This window comes from Globicephala melas, chromosome 12, assembly GCF_963455315.2.
Source record: "Globicephala melas chromosome 12, mGloMel1.2, whole genome shotgun sequence".
NCBI classification, from domain to species: Eukaryota; Metazoa; Chordata; class Mammalia; order Artiodactyla; family Delphinidae; genus Globicephala; species Globicephala melas.
Window position 1 is genome coordinate 11496218 of NC_083325.1, and position 19468 is coordinate 11515685.

Genomic DNA, 19468 nt, shown 5'->3' on the forward strand with positions numbered 1-19468 from the left:
TCTCTACTGCAGACTCCGGATGGAAGGAGAGGCATAGGGACATAGAGTGAAGAGCTGGGAAAATCAATAACAGAGGCAACAAGAGGACAGGGAGTGGGAAAGAAAGGGAAAGTTCTCCTCCCGTACCTGTGAACCAGCTCTGTATGCTCTCAAAAGAGCCTGAGTTGCCCCCCTCGCGAACACCAGAGTGTGGAAAGTCAGACCCAAATCCTGGTCTGAAGCAAGAGGAATTTGGGAATATAGAGAAGGGCTACAAAAGAGTGGCCAACGGATGAAACCAATGACAAAAGGCAAGATAGAAACAAAAGTGAATTCTGCAGAAGGCCGAGAAGGGTTTGCAAGTATATGACGGTGAAAAACAGCTTTTCCGATTTCTAGCAAATAATTTTTTAAACATGTGAATTTCACAACTCAGATGGTAGTGGTTCAGATGACAAGATACGCACTGGACCACAGCAGTTTACGAGGCCACAGAGGACACCGGAGCCTCTCCTTTATGGAGGACCCTCGAGGGAGAGCTGAGCTGACACCTGGCTGGGCTTGGCGGTGGTTTTGCTGAAGCCCCAGAGATAAATGAGGGAGCGAAAGCAGGGACACTCCTAACTCCAAGTGCCCTTGTGCAGAGAGAGATAAATGGGCAGTCCATTTTGAGATCCAAAGGGCAGTGCAGAGGAAAGCAACCTATGTGATGGAATTCCACCACAGAAAACCCCTGAGAGGCACATGGAGGAGTGTATAGCACATGCTCAAGTAAGAAAAAAAAAATGTAAATAGATGAGTATGTTGTAGGAAAACCATTGAGCCCAAAGGTTTCATAGGTCATTGTCAAAGGCCTAGTGTTCATATTGGGTAGAAATGCTCATTATGAAAAACAAACAAACAAAATAAAGCATTTTATGATGAGAGAGTGTCATGGATCAGGGGTCACAATCTGGTTTTGCACACCTGATGTCTGAATTACAAAATAAAATGATTGGTAGGTACATTTTTAAAAGATAGAAGTTAAATCTCTGGGTAGAAGGATTATGGGAGATTTTTATTTGTTTTCAAACTTTTCTTGGAGGAGTGTGCAATAGATTCATAACCGTAGAGAGACAGGAAGAGGGTATTTTAAAAGAAAAGTAAACATCATAGCTACTCAGGCCATCTACTTCACATTCTAATTTTTTTTTTTTTTTTGCCAAGAACAGCTTTTGCAATTTTAATTGTTTTAAAAAATCAAAAGAATATTTTGTGACTCGTGAAAATTACGTGAAATTCTAATTTCGGTGTCCATGAACAAGGCAGTGGGGCCCCCAGCCACGGCCATTCCTTCACCTGCCTGCAGCCCGGGGACCTCCCACTCTTGTAATAGGGAGTTTACCGACCCCTGTTCTAGGAAGGGGACCCTGACCAGTGCCCTGGGCTCCACGGTGGCACGAGAGCTGACCCATCGCCCAGGGGGCACAGAGGGAGCCCGGGACTTACATGATGGCCCAGCCCAGGTAGTCGGCTGTGCTGCCCCAGTACATGGGGTTGTCCAGGACGCTGAACGGGAACGTGGTCACTCTGGCCTCCTTCAGGATCCCGAAATAGTCGCCTAGGCAGGTCCCCGTGAAGCCCAGAGCCAGGAAACTGGAAAGGACAAACACGCCGCCCACTCCCAGGAGTGCCAGGCCCACGCGGTAGGCCGAGGGGTTGTCCAGGCTCTGGCTCAGCATGGCCTGCGTGGAGCGAAGCATGTTGAGAAGCAGGATGGTGCCGCCCAGCGTGCAGCAGGCCGCGGGGGGGACCCGAAGGCCCCACTCGGCTCTCGGGTCTTAGGTTCCCATCTCGCGACCACATTCCAGAAGAGCGGATTGAAAGCGATGGTGAGGACTGCAGCCACAAAGTGGGGTTCTGAGGGGTCCACGTAGCCCAGCAGCCGGGTCATAACGCAGAGGTCTGCCGGGGCTGCCCTCACTGTCCCCTGGGAGATGAGAGCCGCGCAGCACAATAAAGGGTTACAGCTTGATGCCGGCTTGGATGGCAAAACGGGGGACACTGCCCTGGAATCACATTCTAATTTTTAATGGTCTCCCAATTATATCAGTTCTTAGACACTGGGCTCTCTCGGGCGATAGGACATTTCCTAAGCTGGGCCTGGTTCTCCTGAGAAGCTGCAGCAGCCCAGCAGCAAAGCCAGGCCTCCCAAAGGTGCCTGGCCATGTCTCTGGCCTCAGATCCCTGCTGTGGACGCCAACGTCTAACAGTTTGTTTTCCAAGCCAAGGCGCCTTCTCAGGAGTGGGCTCGTTGCCACCCTGGCTGGAAAGAAGGCCTGTCCGGCCTGAGCCATTCAACTCGGACACTGGCCTCCAGCCAATGTCTGTCCCATGAGCCCAGGGGCTGCCAGTCTGCTGGGTCAGGAAGCCGGGTCAGCGGGCGGAAGTCTGGAGCACACACAAGCTCGCTCCAAGGTCCTCTCATTCTCCCAGTGTTTACAGTTCTCTCTCAAGACAGAGTGCTTTCCTAAATAAAATTAATGATGGCAGCAAAAGTGAAAAACAAACTCCCTCTCTTTCCTTCCCACAGACACCGAGAATTTGAAGGTTCCATGAGAAGTGGGTGGCCCAGCCTGAGAGCAGGGATGGCCGGGAGGGAGGGATCAGAGCCCCCCTCTCCGCCAACGGTGATTCATGGTCATTGCATTTCCCACAATGTAAAGGAACACGGCCTCCTGTCAAAGGAGGACTTCCGTGCCTGAAGATCGAAAAACAAAAATGTGTTTGGAAATTCCAAGTCCAATGGGTAAAGTGTTGGGGCCGTTACAGACCTATGTCTCCACCTCAAGCCTTTCCTTTGTCTGGCCTTGAACTAGTTCTATCACCTCTCTGAGCGCAATTTCCATCTCTATAAAATAAGGGTAATAATACTAACTTAAGCAGGGTTGGGTGAAAGGGGGGAGGGGTGGGCGGGATGAATTGGGAGATTGGGATTGTCATATATACACTATTGATACTATGTATAAAATAGGTAACTAATGAGAACCCGTTGTATAGCACAGGGAACTCTACTCAGTGCTCTGTGATGACCTAAATGGGAAGGAAATCCAAACAAGAGGAGATATAGGTATACGTATAGCTGATTCACTTTGCTGTATAGCAGAAACTAACACAACATTGTAAAGCAGCTGTACTCCAATAAAAATTAATAATTAAAAAAAAAGAAAAGGAGAAAAAAAAGAAGGCTTGGGTGAGAATTAAATACATAGCACATTAACTGGCATATTGTATGCCCTCAACGTTTGGTGGTTATTATTATTATCATACACTTTTCCAATGGTGAATGTTGGGAAAATGAGGCTTTCTCACCGGGGGAGAGTGGGACACAAGGGCAGGGGTTAGCATGAATGATACCTGCCTTCCTGACTGCCCATGTAGAGCAGCACTTCCCAACCTTTCTGGCACCAGGGACCGGTTTCATGGAAGACAATTTTTCCACGGACCACGGTGGGGAGATGGTTTCTGGATGATTCACTCGCATTACATTTATTGTGCACTTTATTTCTATTATTATTACATTGTAATATATAACGAAATAATTATACAGCTCACCATGATGCAGACTTGGTGGGAGCCCCGAGCTTGTTTCCACTTGCCACGCACTGATAGGGTTTTGATGTGAGTCTGCAAGCAATTGATTTATTATGGTCTCTGTGCAGTCAAGCCTCTCTGCTAATGATAACCTGTATTTGCAGCCGCTCCCCAGGGCTAGCATCACCACCTCAGCTCCACCTCAGATCACCAGGCATTAGATTCTCATAAGGAGCGCGCAGCCTAGATCCCTCGCATGGGCAGTTCACGGTAGGGTTCGCGCTCTTATGAGAATCTAATGCGGCCGCTGATCTGACAGGAGGTAGAGCTCAGGCAGTAATGCGAGTGATGGGGAGCGGGTGTAAACACAGATGAAGCTTCGCTCACTCGCCCGCTGCTCACCTCCTACTGTGCAGCCCGGTTCCTAAGAGGCCGCGGACCTCTGATATAGAGGACCTTGGAAGGAAAACCAGCCAGTGACCACCGTCTCAGGTCATGCCTGTCATGGGATAGTGATGTGGGCACTGGAATGGGAGTTGGGAAAGTCATGTCACCTCAGACGCTCTTCATTGAGGACACAGCATGTGCCAGATACACTATAGAAGCTAGAATAGCAATAGGGTCATCTTGGACAAGTCACTTATTATATATGAGGCTCAGCTTCCTCATTTCTAAAGTCAGGACCAAAACATGAGGTGCTGAAAATAAAAATTCATCGTGAACCATCAAGTGGCTCTCCAATACGCTGCAGTAGAACTTTCCACACAACTGCGATCTAAGTTGACACCCTATAAACCACATGTGCAGCTTTTCAAGTGACCCTGGAAACGTATGGATGCCGACTCAGTGATAAAGTATGTCATCAGGGATGCAGATGGAAAGGCACCTGGAAGGTCCATACCTTTGCAGTTGGAGATTCAACTAATGTTTCTTAAACACAAAGCAGGAGCCAGCACCCTACTTGGAGATTTGGATCCCCTGGGTCTGATGCAGAGAGACAGACTATGCAGTACAAGCCCACATAGGAAGTCAAACGCAAGTGAAGAAACTCCCTATGTGGGAAATCATACTAGTCAGAGAAAAGTGGTGGGGTTAACCGCCACTCAACTAGTGATATAACACTTGATAAATGTCTTATGATCTCTCGGTGCACTTCCTCTTAGCTGAAGGGCGCTAGACCCATCTTTAACGTGTCATGCACATTTGTGATGTCGTTGAATGCAGAGGGTTTTCAAATAATGACCTGACTCAAAAGAAAAGGTCAAAATCCAACCTAATGAATTCCAAGAGGACTTGTACAGATTGCTTAGCGTATAAGAAACTGATTTCCATATGTATCTTGTAGAAAAAAATTAATTCTACAATCCTGTTGCTTCTAATTATGATTCAAAATTCAGAAACTGTAAAAAAGTTAACAGTTCAACTACATTTCAAAACAATAACAACAACTTTTTCATGGCAAAAAATAATAATAACATGGACAAACTAGGATATAAATGCAATTAATAACAAATAATGAGGAGGGTTTTTTTAAGGTTATAGTAAGAAAAGAAAACATGAATAGGAAGAAGGGAGGAGAGGAAGAGGGAGAAATTGAGTCATGTGGGTTACAGACTCAGTAAGGTACAATAACTTTTTCCTGAGATGACACGGTGTCATGACGCCCACTGGGACAGATCCAGAAGGGGACCGTGGCTAGGGCATGAAGTCACAAAGGTCATCTCTTGTCAAAATGGCAAAGACTGACTCCATTGCCCATGACTTCCAGACTAGGGAACTAGCAGGACGGAGTTCCATCTGCTAAGGAAGACTAAGCTAAGCAGGGTAAGAAAGCAGTGATGAATAACTGCCCCTCTTATGAGCTAGAAATGCAAAGGCAGTTAAGACCCTGTTCTCCCCAACTAGGAGAAACGAGGGGCCAGCCACAGGACCAGGAATTTCAATCGGATACGGTGAGAACAGGGGTCCGTTGTGCAGTGGGACCAAAGGGGCACAGAGAGGTATCCAGCCCTGTGGTGGTGATGGGGAATCAGGAGATGCTCCCTGGAAGAAGCAGCATTGGAGCTCTGAAGGACGCAGAAGACAAGGGTGTGTTTGGAGGGCAGGAGCCTCAAAGGAGACAGCTCTTCTCCTGACTCCTCCCATTTGCTGGGTGTAAAGTGAGCTGTCCGGGCCTGGATAGCACTTTTCCAGGTGATTCAGAAAGTTCAGGCAGGTTTGACCTGAAGCAGGTTGGATGGAGCCTGAGAGGGGGCTGTGAGGCTGCTATTCCGTCCAACTCAGCCTACATAGCCTCCATACCACCGACGTGCCCTTCCCAGCATTGCACCAGCCAGACCTAGGATTGATGAGAACCCAGCAAGGACACAGCAGCTTGCGGGGGGGACGTGGGCAGAAGACTGTGGAGAGACTCACCAGCTGCCCCGGGGAAGTGGTCGCCATCTGTAAGGTGACACAATGCTAAATCATTTCTGGAACTCTTGCTGTCTAAATGCAAAGTCCTCTTTTTCTATGATTTTAATCTCCCAGAACAACCAACACTGACAACTGCTTTTCCTTTCAACATGCGTGAAATGATGTGTGTGCATGACCACGGACCCCATCCAAAGACGTGGGGAAATCAGGGGAGGTTTTTTTTTTAACACAATAGTTTGGGGGAAAAAGCATTCCTTGCTTAGGAGAACTATTTTCAAGCACTTGAGAGGTGATGAACAGCTGCTATTAAGTCACTTTAGCTTCTCATAGAATCGGTGAGCAGAGAGAGAGGCAGGAGGTCTCGGAAAGGCTGGGAGCCTGGAGTCAGGCCACCTCCTTTCAGGGGCAGTGATCTGGGAAATGACACGCAGCTCCCAGGATCCCATGTCCTCCTGTGTCGGTTGGGGATGTCAACATAGGATACTGTAACACACACTATCATGCCAACAAGCTCCGATGAGTTTCCCTAACACATTTATGTTTGTGTACCGTTTATAACTGTGTATTTCATTATTCAGAAAAGTATTTACACTGATAATATTACTGCTGCTATTAAATAAAACGTACAGTTATTTTAGGACTTCTAATCCTACAACATATTAATTGATTCCCACGGAGGTTTTTTGAGGGTCAAATGAGAAATTGTGTGTCCAGGGCCTGGCACTTTGCCAACACCTAATAAACGTGCTTTGTTACTATTAGTAGTAGTCATATTATCATTGTTGTTATTATAATTTAATAATTATTTCTGAGATGAGCTGCATATAAATTAAAGAGCATTACAATTGATTTCTTCAAAAATATTCTAAGTTTCAGAAACCTTTTTGACAACCCAATCGGCCCTTTCCTCAAACACCCCAAATGCTCTCTCTGCTTACACATTCTGTAAACACGAAGGAAGCCCAGGGCCTCGCTCTACTCACACCTCTGTTCATTCCAAGCTGCTGATAAGGATCCAGGCTTTGTTTCCTCAGCTCCACGTCCACAGCAAAGGCGTCTGCAGACCACCCGAGGGACAAAAGCCGTTGGCAGGAGCACTCAGGTCCACCCTGGGCCGTCTCAGGACGCCTTCCGTTGAAATGTGGGCTGCCTGTGGCCGGGCTGGGCACCGTGCTACCCTCCTGGGTACCCGACTTGGGCCTGGTTTCTACATGGGAAAGTCAGAGACGACACCCATCCTCTAAACGTGCCACGGGCCAGGCACTGCCCTAAAGCACTTCACAGAGATTAACCAGCTCAGTGAGGTCGACACAGTTATCCTCCCTGTTTATAAGTTGGGAAAGAGAGACACAGAGAAGTTAAGTAACTTGCCCAGTATCACACAGCTTTTGAACAGCAGAGCTTGATCTCGAACTGGTCTAAAGGCTCCAGTTCCAAATCTCTGCCCCATGCTGACCGCAGGAACCAGGGGGATCACAGCAGAGGCAGAAAGAGAGACGACAGAACTGGGGAGCCTGGTGACGAGAGTTCGAAAGATACCGAGTAGGGGACCTCCCTGGCCGTCTAGTGGTGAAGACTCCGCGCTTCCACTGCAGGGGGCACGGGTTCCATCCCTGGTCAGGGAGCTAAGATCCCACATGTGTGCGGCCAATAAATAAATAAACAAACAAACAAACAAAGCTGCTATAATTTTTTTTTTTTTAATTAAAAATAAGAAAGATACCCAGGAAAGCCTGGGACGGTGTTCAGCGGTCACTGTGCTGGTACAGACCAGGCCTGGGGTGCCTGGGGACCCATGAGGAAGCTGAGGTGAGTGAGGAGGAACGCTGGGGGGCTGTCAGCCAAGCCCACACCCCCTGGATGCTGTCTCAGCGGATGGAGGGAAAAGGCTGGCCTTCGACTTCGGAAGAGACCACCTGAGCAAGGCTCCCTGTCACCAGGTGGTGGCATATTTTAATTTTAAGAAAAGGGGGGAGGGCTTCCCTGGTGGCGCAGTGGTTGAGAGTCCGCCTGCCGATGCAGGGGACATGGGTTCGTGCCCCGGTCCGGGAAGATCCCACATGCCACGGAGCGGCTGGGCCCATGAGCCATGGCCTCTGGGCCTGCGCGTCCAGAGCCTGTGCTCCGCAACGGGAGAGGCCACAACAGTGAGAGGCCCGCGTACCACAAAAAAAAAAAAGAAAAGAAAAGAGGGGAAATGAAAACCTACAACCTTGAGCGCTGCAAGGCAGTTGAGTTCAATGATCAGAGAGACGGCACTCAGCTCAACAGATCACTGACAACCGTCAATGTGTCCACGGTTCGAGGGCGGCTTCTTGACTTTCAGACTCACAGCAGGTTTGTAAATGACCATCTGGGGACAGCTGGCCTGTCTGTAGTCGTGTCATTAGCTCCTGGTAGAAATGAGAGGTTGACAAAAAGATGGTCCTCCTGCCATTTCCATTATCTGAGGGTGACCTGCACGGCCTCCCCACGCTTGCTGGTATCTGTAACACGCCTTCTCAAGTTTATCTACCAAGAGTCCTCACGTGGCTGAAACATACTGTAAATAACCCTTTAACTGAATGTTTAACTGTGACAGACTAGAACAGCTTTTCTGAAGGCACGTGATCTCTTTTAGACCAAGCAGGCACCAGCAAATTGTTATCTGGGAGGTGACTGATGACCAGGATAAATTACATAATTTGCAGTGCAGATGAAAACCGGGGTCCCTTCTTCAAAATACACAGACACGCCTTGGAGATATTGTGGGCTCACTTCCAGACCACCGCGATAAGTTGAATATTGCAATAAAGCGAGTCACACAAATTTTTTTTTGGTGTCCTAATGCATATAAAAGTTATGTTTACACTTTACTGTAGTTTATTAACTGTGCAATAGCATTATGTTAAAAATACATATACATAACAATAAAAAGTACTTTTTTGCTAAAAAATGCTGACCATCATCTGTGACTTCAGCAGATCATCATCTTTTTGCAATAGTAACATCAGAGATCACTGATCACAGTCACCATCACACATAGTATACTAATGAAAAGGTTTGAAATATTGTGGGAATGACCGAAGTATGACACAGAGACACAAAGCGAGCAAAGGCTGTTGGAAAAATTGAGCCCATAGATTTGCTCAACACAGGGTTGCCACAAACCTTCAATTGGTTTCAAATGCGATATGCCTGGACTCAGGAGTTCAAGACAGCAAGAGCAGAGCGTTGAACTGAGCATGGGCTCTTCTGAGCCCAGGACGTGAGCAATTGTGCAGGCTGTACCCCAGGACTCCAGAGGTGAAGGGTAAAGAGGTTTTGTTGCCTTTCTTAATGTTTGCATCACCTGGACTCATTCTCTCAGGAGGCATTTCTCTGAGTCCTACCCACGGATCTAAGAGGGGCACTGAAAACAGGTGAAACTGGGCTGCTCACTGTAGCCCCCAGCCAATAGAACAGAGAGGGCTCCTGAAAGCATCAAGACCATCGGATGGATGGACAGATGGACGTGGCTAAGGCACCCATCCCTCTTGCTCCGGGTCTCTGGTAGGCCCGAGCCTTTGACTGATTCCCGATTTCTTGTCTTTGCTTGTTCTTGCAAATAGAGACCCCTAAGTCCATGGACCTCAGCTGAGACACCACAGCACATGCCGATTGCCAGAAGGGCCTCAAACTACTGCATCGTTTTTTGGGGTTTTTTTCTGTTTTTTTATTTCATTGAAGTATAGTCAATTTACAGTGTTGTGTTAATTTCTACTGTACAGCAAAATGATTCAGTTATACATATATATATACATTCTTTTTCATATTCTTTTCCATTATGGTTTATCCCAGGATAGTTCCCTGTGCTATAGAGTAGGACCTTTCTGTTTATCCATTCTATATATAATAGTTTGCATCTGCTAATTCTAAACTCCTAATTCTTCCCTCCTCCCCACCTTGGCAACCACAAATCTGTTCTCTATCTCTGTGAGTCAGTTTCTGCTTCATATGTATGTTCATCTGTGTCATATTTTAGATTCCACATATAAGTGATATCATATGGTATTTGTCTTTCTCTTTCTGACTTACTTCACTTAGTATGATAATCTCTAGGTCCATCCATGTTGCTGCAAATGGCATTATTTCATTCTTTTTTATGGCTGAGTAGTATTCCATTGTATATATGTACCACATCTTTATTCATTCATCTCTTGATGGACATTTAGGTTGTCTTGGCTATTGTGAATAGTGCTGCAATGAACACTGGGGTCCATGTATCTTTTGGAATTACAGTTTTGTCTGGATATATGCCCAGGAGTGGGATTGCAGGATCATGTGGTAGCTCTATTTTTAGTTTTTTGAGGAACCTCCATACCATTCTCCATGGTGGCTGTACCAATTTACATTCCCACCAACAGTGTCAGAGAGTTCCCTTTTCTCCATTCTGACTGATGTGAGGTGGTACCTCATTGTAGTTTTGATTTGCATTTCTCTAATAATTAGCAGTGTTGAGCATCTTTTGACTCCATTGTTTTGATTGGATCAACTCGGAAAGTCTTGGGCTATTTCCTCTCCCCTGTCCTTTAATTTTTACATGTGTGCATTTTAATGAAAATACAATTCTTTCACTATGTGATTCATTTTCCCTCTATTAATCAAAATATTTAAAAGCATGTGATTCATAAGAAGGCTTTAGTATTGACCAAAGTTTGACATTCCTTTTTCAGCTATGACTCAACTTTCACTTAGATTAAATGGATGGGAATGAAAGCTCCCTTTTTCAGTCTAATTCTTACGGTCAGGGAGGGTCAATTCTGTTCTTCCCACTTGTGATGGGAGGACAGACCATGGTTAGAATCAGATCAGATGCACTGTTCAAAACTGCTCTTTGAAAAGACATCTGAATTCGTATTATCAGTGACTATTTCCCATCAACGTCCTCTCCATGGAAGGTCACATGCTCAACCAAATGAAGCTTCCTCACTCAAAACACTCTTCAAACTACACTTTGGGAGGTCCCTCAGAACTGTGGCCTCTCTGACGAGAATTCTAAATTGTTGCAAATTGTCCTCTGAGGGCAGGTTAGCTTTCTGGAAACAGTCTGAAGTCATTTGAAGTCAAGTGGAGAGCCAAAAGGGCACCAGAAATAAGACACATCTCTACCCCGGCCAGTTGGTGTTCTTGTGAGCCATCCTGGGGTTCTGGGGGAATTTAGGGAGGAAAGTTCCAGATCAATTCTGAACTAGGCCCGTTGGGGGCTTGGTTAGAATAAGTCTACGTCCCCTAGGAAGCTGCTTTGAAAAAAACAGCATTTATTTTATTGTATACAGTTGTGTTGTAAATAATGTTTTAATTCCCTTACTTTATAATAATATCTTATATGCATCAAGCTATAAAGAAGATTTACCTTTGGCCTACTGGCTGCTGCCTTTTAAAAAACCTAACAGACAAACCAGAGCTTTCAAATAAGCTACCAATAAGATGGGACCAGGAAAAACAAGAATAAAGGATCTAAATAAATTCACCAGGGGACAGACAGTTCCATGTAGTAGCAACCTAAGACATATATCCTTCAGAATGGGCAACTTGCTACCAAGATTCATTGTGCAATTTCAAAAGAACTTATGTTGTCCTCTCATATTCTTTGTTCGCAAAACAAGTTGAAACTACTAAAAACGTATTTTTAAAATAAAACAGAGAATAAACTGAAAACGCTTAAACCACGACAGACAAGGAACGCAACATTTTTTTTAGGGCAAGTGACTTTCTCACAACAAACTTGGTGATTTCTGAAGTCACATGAGTCCTTTCTGTGTCAGATCATATTTCTTCAGACCCACATTGGCCAGCCTATAAAGTCGACAGCAGCTATCTCACAGCTCTGGCACCTTTCCTTCTGGGGCTTTGGCCATTTCCCCCCATTTCCTTCAATCCCCTGTGGGTGGGCAGGCAGAGGTGTGGGAAATTGCTAAAGAGGGAAAGGGGGATTATTCTAAAGCCAGCACTGGAAACCTGGACTGAATATCATTTGAAAAGCACAAAATCAAGTCCTGGGTTTTCTCTTTCCATTGCAGAGATGATATTTATGTAAGCCCCAACTATCTTGCTCACAACAAAAGCAACATGGGGAACGCAGGGAGCTCAGGACTCCCAGAGAGCTCCAAGGTAGGGGGTGATTGCAGGAGCCAACGGTGCACACACGGCCTGCCAAGCAACAGCCTCAGCCTGCCAGGCAGCTTGAAACATGGGCCAGATTGTGAGTAACCGCAGTGCTTCTGCCAATTCACTGGTCCAAGTGATTAGGACAGAAATTAGCTACTCATGTAAAAAGTCATTAATCAGCAGGGATTTGCTAGAACCTGTCTTCTGCCCCATGCAACACAGTCATGGCCCCTTTCTGCTCCTGGCCCCCTGGCTGGGCTGTTCTAAGGCCTGTGTTAGGTATGGGTGGAAGGCCTAGGAGAAGAAGTTCGAGGTCACATGCTGTCCTGAACATTGACCCCATGGTGGGCAGAAACTCACCATTTGTAGGCTCAAGGGGCCTACAAATGGTGATACAGGCAGCCTCATGTGCAACGCTACTTCTCATCACAAGCAACGTCGATTTGCATGAAGACATTTTTATTGCAAGTGACAGAGAGGTGTCTTAGGAAAGGGGGACCTTTTTCTGATTTGTGCAAAGACTCCATATGGGTTAGCAGCCATTCCAACTCCGGCCACTGATAACCAGGTAGCTTCTGCCTATAATAACAGAGAAGGAACACACAAACTCTGGGACTAGGAACACACAAACTCTATGAAAACGCTTAAACCATGACAGACAAGGAAAGCAACATTCGTTGTTGCATCCTAGGTGGGACTTTGAAAGGAAGGGAAATGTAGTAAATAGGTCTGCTTTGCTCCTGTGGTCACCTCTGATAGAATAGTTTGGCAGATATGTTCATTAAGAATTAAATTCAGCCTACAGTTAAGAAGGATCACAAAATAATGGCAACTCAAAGAGAGGAGGGTTTATTCTCACACATCAAAGACAGAAAGTGGGTGGTCCAGGACTAGTACAGTAGCTCCACAAGGTCATCAGGGACTAACCAGCCAAACTGAACTTCTTCCCAGCTGGGAAACAGCACCTTAATAACACTTGATACCTACTTCTGTGGGCCTGCTGTTACCCTAAATATTTTATACACATTATCTCATCTTAGAGAGGCCCCTGGGAGATGGTGTGATACCAATGCTTATTTTGTGCCTAAAATAAGTGGAGGCACCTGTGGCTCAGGATACCTGGATTCACCTGGAGAAGCACGTGAGTTCCTTCCATCTTTCTGCTCTACCATCCTCAGTGCATGACCTCGTCAGCCAAAGTCACCTGTGTTTCCAGTCACCCTATCCACATTCCAGAAAGGGGAAAGGGGAAAGAGGAAAGGCAAAAGGGAAATTGTACCACCCAGCTAAACTATAATCCCTTAAGGGACCTACCCGGAATCCCCATACAACACTTCCTCTTACGTCTCATTCGCCACATCCAGCTGCAAAGGCAGCTGGGAAATGTAGTCTTTAAGCCAGTGTATGGCCAGAATCACAGGATTCTCTCACTGCCCTTGTGCCTGCCAAGTGTGAGTCTTTTTTCTTTTCCCTCCTGCATTAATTTATCTACCCCTTTCAGTGCTCACCCAGAACACAGCCAAATGATGAGGAACAGACCCAAGATACAAAGCACAGCTAGGTAATCTGTCCCACTTGGAAAAGCTGGGTCTCTTTTTTTCCATGAGTCAGGTAAACTTTTGACCTAGGTAATCAGATAAAGTGGAAGCAAAGGTAGATAGAGACTTTTTAATTGATCTGAGTGCTTCTGCATGTGTTATTTCTTTAATTCCTCAAGACAGATCTGAGAAAGACTCAGTTATACCCACTTTGCACACAGAACATCAAAAACTTCAAGAAGAAAGCAAGGCTTCCCAAGGTCACACTGTCAAGTTTGGGAGTAAAATTTAAGAACAATCTTGTTTCCAAAACTTATGCTACAAGTAGAGGTTAGACAAAAAATTGTATTACAGTAACTGATAAGAGTAAGTTGATAAAATTGTGAATTTTAAAGCCATGGAGAGAATTTTTAAAATAGTGTCTTTGTGCATGGAGCAGTTTGCAAGCAACAGCAGAAACATCCAGGTGATGATTTAGCTAGTCTACAACAAATACAGGGGTCCCGCCATGATCTTTGGTCTTTTTCCTTCTAATGTCAGTTACTAAAATACAAGTTGGTATTTAAATGTATTTATTTTATTGTAAATTCAGTGACTTTCACATGAAGAAAATATTTACATCACATCATTAATGAAGGAAATGTTTGTTATTACTCTACTAAGAAAATCAGGTCCCTCAAGTGCTGGCTCAAAAAAAATATTCACACAAGAATTTCCATTTTGCGGCCCTGACCCACGTTTACAAATTTCAGACTGATTGCTTACCTTCTTACGTCCACCCCCTTACCTCCTTAGTCTGGTGGTGTTAGGCCTGTTTCATAAGAAGCCAAGGACATGGAATAAAGGCTTTGAGAGGCCACAAGCTCTTCCCCAGGTCCTATGACCAGGTCCCCACCCTTCCCCCCATAAAGTTAAAGGGGCTCCAACAGCTGCTGCGTCCAGCAGTGCAGACAGCAGCCCGTCTTTCTAGGAGACCCGTCCACACAGTGTGGCCACATCCGCAAACTCTGCCTTCCGGAACCCTCTGTGTATATGCACCCTAGGGATTCAGACAGCGTGTATCAGGGATAAGAGAATTTGTCCTTCCCAAGGTCACCAGGTCCCAGGCAGGGCTCTCGTGCCTCACGTTCCTGGAGTGCTGACCTTTCAACCCGCTCACACGCTCCTTCCCTCTACACACACCTCCTTTCTACCGCTGTCTCCTTTCAGCCTCTTCTCCCCCCATCACCTCCTGTCTCGGAGCCTCTGGGTGCTGGCTCAGGCCAGACCCTCCAAATTCCTCATCCCATACCTGCTCTCGAGCCACTTAGATGACACCCCGCACACCATGGATGCTTGCAGGGCCAGGCCGCACTCTGGCTCTGGTGTCCCTCCAGCCATCACAAAGGAGGGGAATTCCAGTGGTTAAAACTCCGTGCTCTCACAGCCAAGGGCCTGGCTTCAATCCCTGGTCGGGGAACTGAGATCCCACAGGCCGCGCAGTGTGGCCAAAAAAACCCAAAACCAAAGCAAACAAATAAACAAACAAACAAACAAAGGAGGTAGCCCAGTCAGCTCTACAATTCAGACTGTCCGTTGGACACAAAGAGAGCGTTCTTTGGAAAAAGCAGCTCTGACTAGCGCTGACCCGTGGTGGAATCCCCATCGGTCCCCCTGTGGTGGATGAGTCATGACCAGTATCCTTAAGAAAGGCACGAGAAAGGCCTGGGGCAGCTCTTCTTTCCCAGCTCCTCAAGGCCAGCCTACGTTGCCTGTGGCCCAAGGCAGGACGTGCTGTTCTAAGGGCAAAAAAACAGTGAGGTTGATAAAGTGCTCTGTGCACCTGTCATTTTCTATGTACCTTGTACTCTCATAGTGTAAACCACCTCTGTTAAAGTCTGAGATGATGCTGTTAATGACACAGTGCTGAAGAGGGTCATGACGTGAAAGACGAGGACAGCAGTCCCTGGAGGCAGTTCAAAGCTTGGGTTGACTACCAGAGCCGCAGCAGACGCAGGCAGGCAGCCCCTGCTCAGGGTACCCTTTAGCAAGCAGCTCCCCTCTCAGCCCGGAATCAGGCCTTCTTCTTCCCTCTGCCCACTGTCGTCAGCCGGTCACTCTCCCCTACTCCACCATCGACGTGGTCCAGGCCAACCTTGCTGCTACTCATGGCTTAAAAATTGAGAGCCTAGCGTGAGTGGTTCAATGCATAGGCGACAGGTACGCGGCAGGTACGGCCTCTGTGGATGTTCCCTGCGTCAGACATCACCGGAGCAGGTGAAGTCTGCAGACAAACACATTCCTCCCCTTGTACAAGCTTCCCCACAGAGCGTCCTGCCATGAGAATGATCTTCTACCCAAGAGCACACTTCGTAGGCTGTGAAGACAATTAGGCTTCTTCCTAAATATTTCAAACACATGCTCTGTTTTAATAGCCTGGACCAAAGCCAGGAGGAATTTAGCCTATGCACACATGGCTGTCTTGGACCTTATTTGGCCCGTGGCAGCTTTTCTGATGGGTGTTTTCTGTTCTCCTGCTGACGCTGCCGTCCTCAACTCCCGCCTGCTGCCTGCTTAGTGCTGCCTTCCTGCCCTCTGTTGCAGGCAGGCACCAGAAAGCGACGGCCTGCGGCATCCCTTAGCAGGAAGCACAGAGATGTCCCATGTCTGCTGGTCTGTTCTCCACACTTCCTCAGATACACGGAGTTGGAAAGGGCCCTAAAGGAAGCCGTGAGCTAGGATGACCTAGGCTTTCGTCCCAGATAGATATAAAAACAAACAGAAATACTAAAGACTTCCTCTGAGCTAGTTTTATTTCAGACTTCCCTGACTTAACAGTCCACAAGATTCACCCCTTGTCTGCAGTTACATAGATTTAATCCCAAACTGAAATCGAGCTTCTAATCTAGAATTTGGAAGAAGTATTCTGCCAGGCAGGAACATTCTTTTTATTTCTCAGACCGTCTAACCTTTGTCCATTTGTCTTTTCCTGTCATTCCCTGACTTACTGTGCTTACTGCTCTCCCTCTAATAAATCTTTTTTGCCCTAGTCCCTTAAGCCCTTGGCCTGCCTGACATGTTTTTATTCCCTTCCAAGAAACACTGTCCAAACTGGATGGAAGAGCAAGATAAGAGCAGGGGTTTGGAGCCCGACCACTGGGGTTCACAATCCTGATTCTGCTACTTACACGCTGTGCAACCCTGGGCATGTCCCTTAACCTCTCTGTGCCTCGGTTTCCTCAGGTATAAAACTGAGGCTGACAACAGTGCTTCTATCGTAAGGTTATGTGAGGATGAAACGTGTTGACATATGTAAAGCTCTTAAAACCATATTGCTTGAAGTAAAACTACATAGGTATGTGCTACTACTGTCGTGTGTGTATGCTATTATATGCCACAGATCCTGAGGGTTCCAAGGCTGAGCCAGACCGAATCGTTGGCCTCAAGGAGCTTATCCTCAAGTGAAAAGGGATGGCAAGGAAAGAAACAACTTTAATACAGTTAAGAACTCAAGGTAAAAGCCTTGAACTATGGGAACACAACGGCTGGAGCAGTTCACCCTGCTGGTGAATCTGGGAGTGCCCTGTGGCATAAGGGCTCAGGGGGATAAAGGGAGGTCTGATGAATTCTCCGTCTATTAGCTCTCTATTGCTGCATAATAAATTCCCGCAACAAACATTTACTCTCTCACATGGCTTTGGTGAGTCAGGAATGCAGGAGTGGCTCAGCTGCATGTTTATGGCTCAGGGTCTCTCTTAAGATTGCAGGTGGACGTCAGCAGGGGCTGCAGTCATGTGAAGGCTTGACTAGGGCGGTGGGTCCACTTGCAACATGGTTCCTGCATGTGACTAGCAAGTTAGTGTTGGCTGTGGGCGGAAGGCCTCAGTTCTCCACATGTGGACGTCTCCATGGGGGGCTGCCCGAGTGCCCAAGCGTCACAAGACTGAGGTCAGCTTCCCCAGAGCAAGTCACCCATAAGAGAATGTGGCAGAAGGGACTGTGTCTTGTATGACCTAGCCTTGTGAGTCACACTCTGTCTGTTCCACAAGATTAGTTACACAGGTCAGTCCCAAGAGGGAATAGAACAGAGTCAAGAATCGCTGGAGGCCATCTGAAGGCTGATGATCACAATGGCGAAGGGCAAAGGGCAGGGCTACACCAGGCTGTGCCACGCTTGGGAAAGGGTGGGTAGTGGTCCAGGGAGACCCTGGGCTGCAGAGACCTGCTGTGGCCCCATCAGACATGGCTTTGGTGTGGGGAAAAATCACATACTGCCTTAAGCAGATTCAACTATTACTAAGTACTGTGAGTTGATTTTAAGGAAAAAAAAAGGAGGAGGAGGAGAAGAAGAAGAAGAAGGAGAAGGAGAAGGAGAAGGAGGAGAAGGAGAAGAAGGAGGAGGAGGAGGGGGAGGGGAGGGGAGGGGGAGGAGGAGGAGAAGGAGAAGGAGAAGGAGAAGGAGAAGGAGAAGGAAGAAACAAAAAAAGAGAAGGAGGGGAAGAGGAGGGGGAGAAATACAAGAGGAGAAATAGCTTTGGGGTCTTTACTTGAGTTCTGGGCATTTTTCTCCAGGCTGTGGGAAACTAGTCCCCCTGTAATAGAACAACCTTTCCTGTGATGTGTAAAGCTGTGAGTCTTTTCACCAGCTCTCTCGATTCCCACTGGTTGGGTCTCGTCTGCCTTGAATCTGGGCTTGTCACAGAAACAGAAATACTCCCCGAATGTCTCATCTGATCATCAACTATTTCAGTTGGCTTTCGTGCATCTCCTGGCATCCTTGCTGTACGACAGGGCCATGATGACTAGTTCAGGCCAATGAAATATGAGTGGCAGTGACACATGGGGGAGAAGCTCATAAGTGAGCCTCCAGTCTCCCTCCTTTGCTGCAGAGGCTAAGGAGGCTGCATGTTCCAGGTTTTTCAGCCTGAAGACAGAGGCACTCTTACCAGCCTTGGTCCCTGTGATTGTGTGGATCAAAGCCCTCCACCTGTTGGACAGACAGCATTCCCAGTCAACCAGCCTTGGTTCTGTTAAGCTACTGAGATTATGGGGAAATTGCTTACTGCTGCAACACTTAGTCCATCCTGACTAATACAGGAACCCAAGAGGGAATAAACCTTCATTGGCAACCTCGGGTCTCACAAGGATGTGCTATGTATGGGGTCATCGCGCAGGTCTATGTGAGAAGGTGAAAGGGCACGCACCCTTGGGGATGTGTGACCATTTCCCTTGTTACAATCAGAAGCTGAACAAATTAGAAGGGATGGTCAGGGGGCAAGGAAGATACGAGGAGGCGATGAATAGAGATACTGACCAATCAAGAACTAACCACATCTGTCACCAGAAGTCACCTTGAACTGGTCCCCTCCTCTCCGTCTGCAAGGCTGACTTCTGAGTCCGGGCCCCTGTGACCGCCCCCATTTGGTCTACTGCAGTAGCCCCAACTGGTCTCACTACTGCCACCCCACTCGGCGTCCCCCCACCCCGGTCTCTTCCCCATCCAGAAGCCAAGCGACCGTTTTACAGCACAAGTCTATTCACATCACCGTCCTGCTGAAATAACTTGGCTGGCGGCCTGGCGCTCCTCATACCACAGCCCTCGGCTGCCGCACCATGCCCATCCCCACCTGCCTCAGCTTCCCCCGCGTGCCAAACCCCTTCCTTCCCCGGGCCCACCAGGGCACTGTTAACTCTGCCTGCAATTCCTTCTCCTCCTCTGTTTCCCGCAGCTTCCTCCAGACATCAAACGTCATTCCCTCCAGAAGGTCCTCGCTGACTGTCACCCCCAACCCCGTCTAACCAGGTGGGTCTCTCCGTTGTCGACTCTCATACTTTCATCGTTGCAATTAAATACC

The 19468-nt window shown here is 47.2% G+C and overlaps 1 pseudogene; it reads right to left on the reverse strand.

Moving 5' to 3' along the window:
* Window positions 1–1279: 1279 nt before the first annotated feature.
* Window positions 1280–1930, reverse strand: LOC115842436 (phosphatidylethanolamine N-methyltransferase pseudogene; annotated as a pseudogene).
* Between the last annotated feature and the right edge of the window lie 17538 nt (window positions 1931–19468).